We start from the raw sequence: 12,679 nt of genomic DNA on the forward strand, positions 1-12,679 counted from the left end.
CTGGTGGTGATGCTGGCTCAGGACTTGCCCCTGAACCTCCTGACCTCATCTTCTCTCTGATGCTGCTCCTCTGTCCAGGTGGCTTTGGAAGAAATACCAACATGTGCTGGCCTTTTACTTCACCATCGAGGAGATCAACAGGGACCCGCACCTGCTCCCCAATCTGACCTTGGGGTTTCAGCTTTACAATGTCTACTCCAGTGAACACAAGACCCTTCGTGACACTCTGAGGTGGCTGTCAGGAGGCGACGTGTTTCTCCCCAACTACGTGTGCAAGAGCAATTACAGTCCTGTTGCCGCCATCGCTGGGACCTCGCCAACATTTTTGGCTGAGATTGGAGCCCTGTTGCAGCTCTACAGAACCCCTCAGGTAAGTTGGCCAAGAATTCTGTAAAGAAATGTGCAGATTTCCCCTAGTGCTTGTCTCTAATGTGTGATCAAGACAAAGTGGGATTTGAGTGTTTATCATTCACAAGGTTCAGGTGATTGGGTCTCAGTGAATTCCCAAAATCTTGAGACTATCATTAGTGTGAGGAGAAAGATGAAGAAGGAGCTCTGGCTATTAAGCATCTATGTGAGCAGGACATGGAGCTCACCTGTGATCCCAGTACTTGGGAGGCTGTGGGAGCAGGACCACAGATTGGAGACCAGGCTCAACAAAATAATGAGACGCTAAGGCAACTCAGGGAGATCCTGTTTCCAAATGAAAAATGGTCCATTTTTAGGAATGTAGCTGAGAGGTAGAATGCCCTTGAGCTCAATCCCCAATGCAAATAAATAAATAAATAAATAAATAAATAAATAAGTCTCAACAATGTATTTGTCTCCCACAAACTGGGAAGATTGACTCTCGACAGCTCATACCTGTGAGCCTCCTAGGAGACGTTCACAAGAGAGACTGTCCACACAGGACTTGACAACTTCAGACACCTCCACCAGAGAATGTCAGGTGTAGGGAGAGCAGCCCCTGGGCATCTGTCTGGCATTTGGGGCAATAATATTGTCCATTGTGCCTCTAAGGATCCCAAGGAGAGAGGAGGCTCAGAGACACGTGTACTGGCGCTTACCCACAGCCTCTGTCCAGCCTGCCTCACTCCCGTCCATCCAAGAAGATCTCTTGAGAGCCCACCTAGTGACATTCCCCCTGATATATATGATTTGGAATTCATTGTTACAGAACCAGCCAGCTGGAGAAGTGGGATATGGCTGGATGAGGTGGTTCTGGGCCTAGTCTTGGGAACTGCGTCTGCTCCTGGATCTCCCATCTTACTTGCTGCTTTCCCCTGCCATGAGCTGTGATCTCTGTCCCTCTGCCATGTCTTATCACCAAAGTCTCTGACTTGGAGACATCTGATAATGGATAGAGGAATGGCAACTCCAGAACTTATAAATCTGTGAACCTAGTAGACCTTTCCTCATCTCAGCTGTGCTCATCAGGTAATTTGGTCAGAATGATGACAGAGGTGAGGAATCAGACCTCCCATTTCACTGCTTCTTTGCAGGAAGCTCTGGAGACACTTCTAACACTCAGAATGGTGTCACTGCCAAATACAGGCAGTAGCTTAGCAGCATTGTGTTCAGGGAGAAGTAAGTTTGAGAAAACCAGAGAGTGTAAATGGAAGTAATCCTCTAGACGACCTCAGTCCTTGTGTTCATAAATGAAGTCCAGACTACCAGGAGGTAGTGAGAAGACATTCCATCATCAGTGTGCACAGGCAGCATGGGTCGCTGGTGCTGACTCTGTTCCACAAGAGCAAAATACAACCTGATACCTCAGCGCTGAACCCCACGCCATACCTCCTCATTCCCAGGCAGGAGGTGGAAGCAGTTGCAGATTTTACCTTTCTATTTCTTTGCCATTTTAAATTGTGGTACTGTGCACCAAACCAGGGGCATTCTCCTTCTAAGTAACACACCAACACATTTTATTTTTATTTTGAATCAGAGCCTAACTAAGTTGCAGAGGCTGACTGAGAACCTGCGATCCACTTTCTCAGTCAACCAAGTACAGGGATTATGATTGTATGTCAGTGTGTGTCCTCTTCACTTTTTAAAGATAAGAACCCTCAGACATACAGTGTTCTCTGTGCTCACAACGAGCAAACAGATAAGGTCTATAGGTCTTCCCCTCCACTCAAAAGTATTTTATTCAGTTGAACTCTCTCTCTCTCTCTCTCTCTCTCTCTCTCTCTCTCTCTCTCTCTCTCTCTCTCATCTCCCCTTCTTCTTCTTTTCCCTCTCCCTCTCCCTTTCCCTTTCTCTCTTTCTCTGATTTGATCCCAGGAGATTCTATTCCAGGACAGAGAACCTCCACTTTTTGTTATTTTTGGGGGGGGCACTAGAGACTGAACTCAGAAGCAGTCTACATTCAAACTATACCCCCAAGTTTACTTTTTATTCTTTATTTTAAAACAAGGTCTCACTGAGTTGCAGAGGGCCTCCCTAAGTGTTTGAGGCTGTCTGAGTGCCACGATCCTCCTGTCTCAGCCTCCCAACTGTTGCAATTACAAAGGTGTGCCACCAAACCTGGCTCATTTTTTTCTTTGAAACAGGGCCTTTCTAATTTGCTGATGCTGGTCTCTCCAATGTGCAATCCTCCTGTCTGAGCCTCCAAACCACAGAGGTCACTGATGTGTGCAACTTTGCCTGGCTGAATAGCCCTGTAATGGAAAGAATTGTCTAATTCCTTTCTCAGGAAAGACAACCCCAAGGCCATATAAACTCAGAAACATATTCTGTTTGCTTGCTCAGGTCACGTACGGACCTTTTGATCCCATGCTAAGTGACAAAGAGCAGTTCCCATCACTCTACCAGATGGCCCCCAAGGACCGCTCTCTGGTCCATGAAGTGGTGTCATTACTGCTACGTTTTGGCTGGACGTGGGTCGCGATCTTCATATCTGGGCACTGTGTCTGGGCACTGTGCAGGCACTCAGGCAGGGAGAGGTGGCAGCTTAGCCTAGTACATAGCAGAGCTCCTCTCCCCTCGGCCCTTTGTCCTAATGATACCCATAGCAGAAATATAGATGCAATTAAAGCCCTTAGCCTTAAAAATACAAAGAGGAGATCAGCGCCTCTGGTTACCTCCTCTTTTGTGACCTGGCCTTTACTTCAAAGAACCCATAGTTGATGGGCCACTGATACAGCCATGATTAAAAAAAAAACAAGATGAATCATTAACTTTTGCACTGCCTAGAGACAAGAGGCATCACCTACCAAAAAATAAGTTACTACACATTACCTTATTTTTTATTTTATTTTTTGGTGGTACTTGGGTTCCTGAAACCCTTCTACTGCCCGGCTACACTCCCAGACCTATTTTATATTTTTCTTTGGAAACAGAGTCTTAAGCCAGCAAAGGCTGGCTTCAAACCTGTGCAATCCTCCTGTCTCTGCCTCCCAATCAAGGGGATTACAAGCATGTGCCACCAGCCCGGCTACACATTACCTATTAATAGATGTAATAACTTCCCATAATAAAAATTAACCTAACTCTGTATCTAAAATCTGGGGGAATAAAGTTGGGCAGCATTCCATTTTGGGGTTCTCCAGGGTTTCTGCCAGGCAAACTGCTTCTCTTCTCTTCCTTTTCTAATTCCTAATGACTTTGTAATAAAAATTTGTTGGAACTGCACTGAGATGTCTATTGATTTGAATTTTCTGATTCAATTTATCTATTTGAATGGAGGAAAAGAGCCCACAGTGCTGTTACAACTGTAACACCTTCAGGTGTTTGCTCATGCATGTTGTGATGCAGGTGGTTATGTATCTACTAGGCAGGGCTGGGAAGAGCCACAGAAGCTAGAGCCCACCACGAAGGGAAAGTAAGAGACTTTCCCAGGAAGTGAGCATCCCCCAGCCCACCAACCTGAGTGCACAGAGTTGCAGAGGGATGCTGGGTCCGCACAGAATTCCTTTTGTTTGAGATATTTAAGACCATATAAGCATGAGGACTTACTGCAGATTTATGAGGGAGACTAGGTCAGGGTACAACACTGGATCTCCACTGGAGGAGGAAAACATGCAGGAAAAGCTTCATTCTGTTCTTGCCTAGAATGTTGCATATCTCACAGCCTTTTCTTCACGTTGGTGTTGAGGTCATGTGACTGATGTGCAAGTGTGCCCATTTTAAGAAGACACAGGAGAATTAGGAATTAGTATTTCATGTGTGGCTCTTCAGTTCATTTGAGTTATGTTATGCATATGCTAAAACACTGAGGAACTAAATCTTCCATTTGGTGGTTGTTTATTAAAGGTAAGAAATTTATAGTTAAAAGTTTTGTCCAAAATTTTATTTAGATAAGGAGAAATGATTGCAAGAAATGGGTTTCACATAACAGTAACTACAGTTTAAAACAATAAAAACTTGGACATAGTAGTGCATGCCTATTACTCAGTCCTTGGGAGGCTGAGATTGGATGATCACAGATTTGAGTATAGGCTCGGCATCTTAACCAGGTCTTCAGCAACTTTCTGAGATCCCATATCAAAATAAAAAAAATGTTGCAAATGCAACTCAGAGGTTGAATACTCAGTGACAAGAAAAAATTCCAACAAAAAACTGAAATAATAAATCCAATACACCAAGAAGTGTAGGCATGTGTGCTGTACCACACTGAACCGCATTGTGCTGTAAAATTGCAATTATACAGCATGAAAACACTAATAAAAGCATTTAAACTAAGAGGCAGTCTACCAACAGAGCAGATAAGTGTTCTCACCATAGAAAGATAATGGTATGCGAGGTATCCAGAATTCCACAATATATACTTGCATCAAAAGTCTAGCTAGGCATGGTGGTGCACACTTGTAATCCCAGCATTTGAGGGGCTGAGACAGGAAGATTGTGGCTCATGGACAGCCTCAGTTACTAGTGATGGCCTTTGCAACTCAGTGAGACCCTGTTTCAAAAGAAAGAATAAAAAATAGATCTGAGGGTATGGATCAGAGGTAGAACACCCCTGGGTTTCATTTCCAGCACCTTCGAGATCGTTTTGGGTATCTAGAGTCCATATTCCGTATTAGGATAGATTTTTTTCTGAAAAAATAAATATATAAATATATGATAGTTTCACCTAAAAAAAAGAAAGAAAAAATATTATCTGGTAAGAAATAAAGCAAAAAGAAATATTGAAATGTTATCTTTAAGTTATCAAAAGCTTGGTATCAGACAAATGAAACTGTTATGTGAGATTATCATTTTTAATTTTGGATAAATTGCTATAATACTAGATGTCAACCACTAAGCCAAGCATGGGTAGGAGGGATGGGGAGGGAATGGGGTGGGGATCGGGTGGGGGTTGACTGGCGATGTGTGCATGTATGTCTACAAAAGTATTTTTTGTATCCCACTATGATGTATGAATACAGTGCACCAATAAAAATTAAAAAAAAATCTCAAACAGCATAAACATGCATTTTATGGATCTTAATTTTTATGGAATTAAAAATAGGAAAACTGTGTAGAGAAGGTTTTTTTACAAAGAGTGCTGGAAAATAATTGAGATGCAGCACTGGATGAATACGAGGAAAAGCACGGAGTTTCCTTAGTCTTGACTTGTCAAACCATGCCATGGTGAGTTCTTGCTTCCATTTCTCAGTGGGCAACACAGTGGGTCAGGCTGCAGGAAGAGGTTTCCTTTAGCAAAGCGTTGGGGTGGGGTCCAGATCTTCTAAATTTAGGATAGTGTTCAGGTTATTCTCACTGAGACATCACAGGCAGTCTGTCCTAATAGTGACATGGCAGGCGTGAAAATGGACATTGATGTGGCAAAAAATACCCAAGTCAATTAAATGATCTGCTTATCTTCCCCTCAAGATGCAGAGCAATATGCCCGGTGTTCCCCTCATGAGTTCCCAAACACAGCGGAATCTCTGCCTCCCCAGGGTGGTGGCTTTCCTGGCTTATGAGGACCCCTTGGGGACAGCTCTGGCCTGTGTTGCTCTGGGCTTCTCTGCACTCACAGCTGGGGTTCTTGGGGTCTTTGTGAAACACAGAGACTTTGCCATCGTCAAGGCCAACAACCGCGCTCTCAGCTATGTCCTGCTCGTCTCCCTCACCTTCTGCTTCCTCTGCTTCTTGCTCTTCATTGGCCGTCCCAACATGGCCACCTGCATCCTCCAGCAGATTACCTTTGGAGTCGGGTTCACTGTGGCTGTTTCCACTGTCTTGGCCAAAACTGTCACAGTGGTTCTGGCCTTTAAGGCCACGGGTCATAGGAGGAGGAGGATGCAGCTCCTGGTGTCAGGGGCACCTAATTTCATCATCCCCATCTGCTCCCTGATCCAAGTGATGCTCTGTGCCATCTGGCTGGGAACCTCTCCTCCCTTTATTGACACTGATGCATACTCTGAACATGGCCACATCTTCATCGTGTGCAACAAGGGCTCAGTCACCGCCTTCTACTGTGTCCTGGGATACCTGGGCACCCTGGCCCTGGGGAGCTTCACTGTGGCTTTCCTGGCCAGGAACCTGCCCAACAGTTTAAATAAAGCCACATTCTTGACCTTCAGTACACTGCTGTCCTATTTTTTTTTTTTACTGGAGACTGTGTGTCTCGTTACACACAACTGGTGTCTTTCCACATGTCCCAAGAGGTTTATTCAAACACCTGTAGGTCAAAGCACAGAGAAACATACTGGGAAATTGTCTTAAGACAATTCTGCAGTAAGTCCTCATGATTATATGGTCTTATATAGAATGGCCCACAGTGCCATTACTACCATAACATATTCATGTATTTGCTCCGTGCTATACATGTTGTGATGCAGGTGATTATATATTTGTTGGGCAGGGCAGGAAAGAGCCACAGAAGGCAGAGCACACCAAGCGGGGACAGGGAGAGACTTTCCCAGGAAATGAATATCCCCCAGCCCACCGACCTGAGTCCACACAGTTGCAGAGGGATGCTGGGTCAGCATGGAATTCATTTTGTTTGAGATATTTAAGACTATATAAGCATGAGGACTTAGTGCAGATTAATGAGGGACATCAGATCAGGATACAACCCTGGATCTCCACTGGAGAAGGAGGTCATGCAGGGAAAAGCTATACTCTGTTTTTCTCTGGAATGTTCTAGATCTCATAGCCTTTTCTTCAGGGTCGTGTTGAGATCATGTGACTGACGCCCAAGTGTGCCCTTTTTAAGGAGACACGGGAGTATTAGAAATGAGGATTTTATGACTGGCTCTTCAGTTCATTATGAGTTGGGTTATGCATATGAGAGAAGATAAAGTTTCACTGAGGAACTTAATATTTAGTTGGGGTAGGAAGAATATTGATCAAAGATAAGAAGTTTTCAGTTAAAACTTTTGTTCATAAATTCATTTAGATATGACTTTCGGGAAGATGGTGACCCAGAAGAACAGCATTTATGAGTCCTGCTAAATCTCAATCTCTATTGCCACAAAATCAGTGCTTTTCATAGCCAGAAGACACCATCAGCAAAGAAATAAAAAATGTAAACACAAGGGACAGAGAAAACAACACTAGAAGAACAACCAGAGACCAGAAAAGAAATCAAGCCTGCAATGCGGTGGCAGAGCCGCGCTGACACCATCTTCCTTCACAGCACCAGGCTGCAGAGTGGAAAGGTAAATAAGGAGCTGAAGTGAGCAGCTGCAGATCATTTGGGTGTAATTCAGCAGTTCTTTCAGCACAAAGAATGCCTAAAACTCCCAGTGGTCAAGTTCATCATGCCTTCAAGGAACTCAGAACAGAGCTCAAAACCAGAAAAGAAATACACCAGTCTCACGGCCGAGGGCGTGACAGTGGTGCCATATCGCCAGCAGTGGCAGTGAGTTCACCGCACCTGCGACAGCTCCTGATCAGCACACACAATAACTGTGAGTAAAATTTCAGCCCCTAAAGGAGAAATTCCTGTACTGCACTCGCAGGGAATTGTGCACCTTTGATAATCTCCTTGGGACTGAGATTTTTCAGTCCAACCCAGTGAAGGAGTAGCGCTGGCAGAGATACCATACCCTAGTCACAGCTCCCCATGGGAAAATGCCCAGCTCAGCACCCCCACGGTCTCACACAGCCCAGGTTAACTCCCTAGATCTGAGACTTTTCGATACAACCAATTAAAGGAGTAATGGCTGATGAGATTACAACAGACTCGAGATACAGAGCTCACTAAGTGAAGTCATAGTGACCCAAGGAAGGCACAAAATTCTGAAACCATGGGAAAGAGGAACAACAATAGAGCAATGAATGCCCACAACCCCACAACATCAAAACCTGAAAACACAGAAATTCAGAGATCTCTAGAAGATCAAATCAGGAAAATAACTGTAGAAATAATAGAGGACTTTCAAAAAGAATTTAGAGAGAGTCTAAAAGAGATAAAGGATGCAATCATTGAGGTAAAGGCCTCAATTCAAAGTATAAACAATCGATTAGGCCATATGGAGAATAGAATCTTACTCCTAGAAGATGATCATTCCAAAAATGAACACATAATTTATAAACTTAAAAAAGAAAATCAGACAGCAGGAATCTGACATTGAAGAAATATGGGTCCATTTTAAGAGAGCTAACATAAGAATAATTGGAATAGAGGAGGGAAAAGAAGGTGAAACCAAAGTGATTAATAATCATTTCAAAGGAATAAGAGTGGAAATTTTTCCAAACATAGAACAAGAGGTTGATACACAGGTCCAGGAAACTTATAGAACTCCCTTTAGACAGGATCAGAGAAGAGGATCCCCATGCCACATAATTGTCAAAATGACCAATGTGGAAGCCAAGCAGAGAATCTTAAAGGCAACAAAAACAAAGGACCAAGTGACATTCAGAGGCAAATCAATTAGAATCACTCCAGACTTCCCAAACCAAGTCATGAGAGCCAGAAGGGCTTGGAGTAACATATTCCAAACTCTGAAAGAAAACAACTTCCAGCCAAAAATTTTCTACCCAGCAAAACTTTCTATCAAATTAGATGGGGAAATAAGAAGCTTCCATGACAAACAGAAACTGAAGGAATTTATGTCTTCAAAACCAGCGCTAGAGAAAATACTCAAAGAGATTAACTACAAAGAAGAAATAGGCAACACACACAAGAACCAGAGAAACAAGATTTTCCATCCAACAGACAACTAAGACTGGTTATCTGTGGAGATTCATTATTCATGTTAGTCTTTTACCTATCTCTAAATTGTATTGTTTGCCTTTATTGTTGTTAATTTTTAGGATGTCTAGTTGGAATATTAATATACCTTCAGATATAGCATTTGGAAATATTTTATCCCATTCTATTAGTAACTGTTAACTCTGTTTACATTGTCTTTGGATATACAATATGTTTTTTTATTTTTTAGGGAGTTTGTATACTCTTCTGTTGCCTGTGCCATTGAAATCATATCCAAGAAATCACTGCCAATTTCAATGTTGTGAGGTTTTATGAACCAGAGTTTCTTCTAAAAGTTTATAGTCTTAAGATTTATATTTAGGTCTTTTATCTATTTTGAGTTCATATTTGTATATGGGATTAGGTAAGGGTCCAATTTTATTCTTTTCCATGTACGTATTATTTTTCAACAATATTTAGTTAAAAGATTATTATTTCCACCACCAAATGTTCGTGGAAACCTTGTCAAAAATAACTTGACAATATAGGGAAGAATTTAGCTCTAGGCTTTTATTTAACTCCAATGGTTTATATATCTGCCTTTAGAACAGTACTACACTGTTTCAATTATTGTAGCTTTATATGGTTTGAAATCAGAAACTATATATCTTCTAGCTTTGTTCTTTTTCAAGATCGTTTTGGGTATCCAGAGTCCATATTCCATATTAGGATAGATTTTTTTTCTGAAAAATAAATATATAAATATATGATACTTTCACCTAAAAATAGAAAAAAAATATTCTCTGGTAAGAAAGAAAGCAAAAAGAAATATTGAAATGTTATCTTTATGTTATCAAAAGCTTGGTATCAGACAAATGAAACTGTTCTGTGAGATTATCATTGTTAATTTTGGATAAACTGCTATAATAATAGATGTCAACCACTAAGCCAAGCATGGGAAGGAGGGATGGTGAGAGAATGGGGTGGGGATCGGGTGGGGGCTGACTGGGCGATATGTGGATGTATGTCTACAAAAGTTTGTATCCCACTATGATGTATGAATACAGTGCACCAATATAAAAAAATAAAAAATAAAAAATAAAAGAAATAAAAAAATAAAATAAAAAACTGAAATAGGACTTGGGGTGTAGCTCAGAGTTAAAATGTCCCTGAGTTCAGCTCCCAGTACCACAAAAAATAAAGATTTGATATGTATAAAATCATCTCAGATTTGAATTAAAAATATGCTATATTCAATCTCAAAGAGTTTCTGATCTGGTAGACCTAAGGTATGACCTAGGAAGCTTCAATTTATATATCTGAGCTTGATATTCTAATAAATTGTCTCTTGAGATGAGCTTGCTATTCCAATAAATCATTCCCTTCCTTAAAACTGGAAATAAAAAAAATCTACCTAATATAAAAAAAAAGAAATATACGAAGCAACTGAAATGTTCATCAGCAGAGCAGGGGCAGCCAAGACAGCACTACAGGCAGGGAAGAGCTTAAAACAACCCTGCAGAGACTGGACGCCAGCATGAAAATCACGCTGGGGGCATGACTCTGAGTAGAGGTTGAGGCAGGAATTGCACACACACACAAAAAAAGATAAGCAGGAATGAGTCAAAGAGATGGGTTGTACATCTCAGTCACTACCTTTGAAAACAATCTACCAACTTAGGCACCGTGGCTCTTGTCTGCTATCTGGGTTCTTGGGAGGCTGAGATTGGAGGATCACAAGTTTGAGGATAGCCTCGGCATCTTAGCCAGGTCTTCAGCAATGTACCAAGACTCCATTTCAAAAGAAAAAGTAAAAAAAGTTGTGAATGTAACTCAGAGGTAGATACCCAGTATCAAGAAAAATTCCCACAAAACCCCCAAACAATACCAATACATCCAGAGCATGTATGCTGTATCACAATGAACCACACTGTACTGATAATTGCAATCATAGAGCATGAAATTCACTAATAAAAGCATTCAAATTAAAAACCAATCTATTATGTTCTTGAAAAGTCTCCAGAGAACAGATCTTAAGTGTTCTCACTATAGAAAGAGAAAGGGGTGTAAGGTCTCCAGAAATTCCACAAAATATAGTTGTCCCCAAATGTCTTACATACCATAAATATAAGCATTTTATGGCTATTTATATTTTTAAAAATAAAAACTGGAAAACTAACCTAGGAATAAACCTAACCAAAGATGTAAAAGACCTCTACAAAGAAAACTAAAAAACATTAAAGAAGGAAACTGAAGAAGACCTTGGAAGATGGAAAGATCTCCCTTGCTCATGGATAGGCAGAATTAATATCATCAAAATGGCCATTCTGCCAAAAGTGATCTATAGACTCAATGCAGTCCCCCTTAAAATACCAACAACATTTCTCAAAGACCTGGAAAAATCAGTTATGGATTTTGTATGGAGGAAGAAAAGACCCAGAATAGCCAAAGCAATTCTCAGCAACAAGAACCAGGCAGGAGGCATCACAATTCCGAACTTCAAATTATACTATAGAGCAATAGTAGTAAAAACAGCACGGTATTGGCACAACAATACGCAGACTGACCAGTGGAACAGAATAGAAGATACAGAAACAAACCCACACATCTATAGTCAACTGATCTTTGACAAAGGGGCCAAACTCATATGCTGGAGAAAATACAGCATTTTCAACTAATGGTGCTGGGAGAACTGGCTATCCACTTGTAGAAAGTTGGACCTGAATCCTTACTTCTCACCATGCACAGGAATCAACTTGAGATGGATCAAAGACTTAGAAATTAGACCAGAGACTGTGAAGTTATTAGAGAAATGCATAGGATCTACACTCCAACATATAGGTACAGGGAGTAACTTTCTCAATAAGACTTCCAAAGAGCAGGAAATTAAATTAAGAATTAATAAGTGGGATCTCTTCAAACTAAAAAGTTTCTTCTCATCAAAGGAAACCATTGAGAACCTAAAGAGGAAGCCTACAGAATGGGAGATCTTTACCAGTCACCACTCTGATAGGGGGCTAATATCCAGAATATAAAAAGAGCTCAAAAGACTCTACACTAGCAAAACAAACAACCTAATTAAGTAATGGGAAACTGAAGTGAATAGACATTTCACAAAAGAAGAGATACAAATGGCCAATAGATACATGAAAAAATGTTCAACATCACTAGCCATCAGGGAGATGCAAATCAAAACTACACTGAGATTCCATCTAACCCCAATAAGAGTGACAAACATAAAGAAATCAAACAACAACAATTGCTGGTGAGGATGTGGGGAAAGAGGAACTCTTTTACACTGTTGGTGGGAGTGCAAAGTAGTCCAGCCACTATGGAGATCAGTATGGAGATTCCTTAGAAAACTGGGAATAGATCCACCATTTGATCTGGCTATACCACTCCTGGGTATCTTTCCAAAGGGGGTGAAATCAGAGAACTACGTTAACATATGCATACCCATGTTCATAGCAGCACAGTTTGTAATAGCCAAAATATGGAACCAACCTAGATCTCCATTAACAGATGAATGGATTGCAAAATTATGGGAAATACACACAATGGAATTTTCTATTCAGCTATAAAGAAAAATAAAATAATAGCATTTGCAAG

The sequence above is a fragment of the Muscardinus avellanarius genome (genome assembly GCF_963383645.1).
Source record: "Muscardinus avellanarius genome assembly, chromosome: 18".
Lineage (NCBI taxonomy): Eukaryota > Metazoa > Chordata > Mammalia > Rodentia > Gliridae > Muscardinus > Muscardinus avellanarius.